We start from the raw sequence: 1,283 nt of genomic DNA, 5'->3' as shown, positions 1-1,283 counted from the left end.
ACATACACACACTATTGCATTGGCTATGTTGTTCCCCATGGTCTCAAACTTCTTAGTCAGAGCATCCAGCTTTGCAGACATGAGCATGATTGCATCTACGTCAAATTTTCCTGATGCCTTGACTGGATACCCAGGGAAGGAACCTCCAGATCTCTCGGTTGCCCACTGATGATGGTTCTGGGCCACATTCTCTATTATCTCTTCAGCCTCATCAAGGCTCTTGTTCATCAACGTCCCTCCTGCTGCAGAATCAAGGGGCACCTTCGTGTGATAGTTGATTCCATTATAGAATGTGTGTAACATCAACCACTTCTCGAGACCATGATGGGGGCACTGTCTCAGTATACTCTTGAATCTGTCCCATGCTTCGAATAACGATTCTGAGTCTATCTGTTTGAAGCTTGCAATTAAATTCCTCATGTGCGTAGTTTTACTCGACGGGTAGAATTTATCCAGAAATTTCTTCTCACACTGCTCCCAAGATGTAATGTTGTTTACTGGTAAAGAATTAAGTCACTGTTTGGCTCTATCTTTCAGGAAAAATCCAAAAAGAAGTAGCCTTACTATTTCTGGCGGGACCCCATTCACTTTCATAGTGCTACATATCTCATAGAAAAGCTCTAAGTGATGATTTGGATCATCGTGCGGTCCTCCTCCAAATTGATTTTGCTGGATCATGTGGATTACTACAGGCTTGATTTCAAAATTGTTGGCTTCAATTGGTGGTCGGGTGATACTAGACCGAAGCCCTCGTGCATAAGGTGTTGCGTAGTCCTTCAAAAGCTTATCAGCCATTTCGGAAGTTTCTTGTTCTCTTTGGAGTTTTTGCAAGTTTCTTCTCCTCAGGTAAGTTCTATCAATTTCTGGATTGAATGGCAGAAGTTTTTCTGAAAGATTAGCTCTTCGCATGCAAGAACAAGATATTGAATAATCCAAGTATAGAGTAAAAGAAAGAGTTAAAAAAAATTTTATGTTTTAATAAGAATGCAGAAAGTAAAGCGAAAATAAAGAAAAATAAAGTCTAGTCTAATCCAACATGATTATCACTAATGTTATAAACGCAATCCCCGGCAACGGCACCAAAAACTTATTACGTTTCTGCAAGTGCACGGATACGTCATCAGTAATAAAAGATTATCGATCCCACGAGTACTGGTTATAAGCACTAGTGATTGTTCACGTAGAATTAGTTAAACTACTGATGGTTGTAGGTGAACTATTTCTTAAGAAGAAAAGAACTTGGGAAGTAGATGTGAGAACTAGTGTGAGAGAGAGAGAGAGAG

At 39.9% G+C, this 1,283-nt stretch overlaps 1 pseudogene; it reads left to right on the top strand.

Moving 5' to 3' along the window:
• The first annotated feature begins 316 nt into the window (after positions 1 to 316).
• On the top strand, positions 317 to 388 carry LOC122025896 (annotated as a pseudogene).
• The last annotated feature ends 895 nt before the right edge of the window (positions 389 to 1,283 follow it).

The sequence above is a fragment of the Zingiber officinale genome, chromosome 9B, assembly GCF_018446385.1.
Source record: "Zingiber officinale cultivar Zhangliang chromosome 9B, Zo_v1.1, whole genome shotgun sequence".
Taxonomy (NCBI): domain Eukaryota; kingdom Viridiplantae; phylum Streptophyta; class Magnoliopsida; order Zingiberales; family Zingiberaceae; genus Zingiber; species Zingiber officinale.
This window is presented reverse-complemented; position numbering and strand designations above follow the sequence as displayed.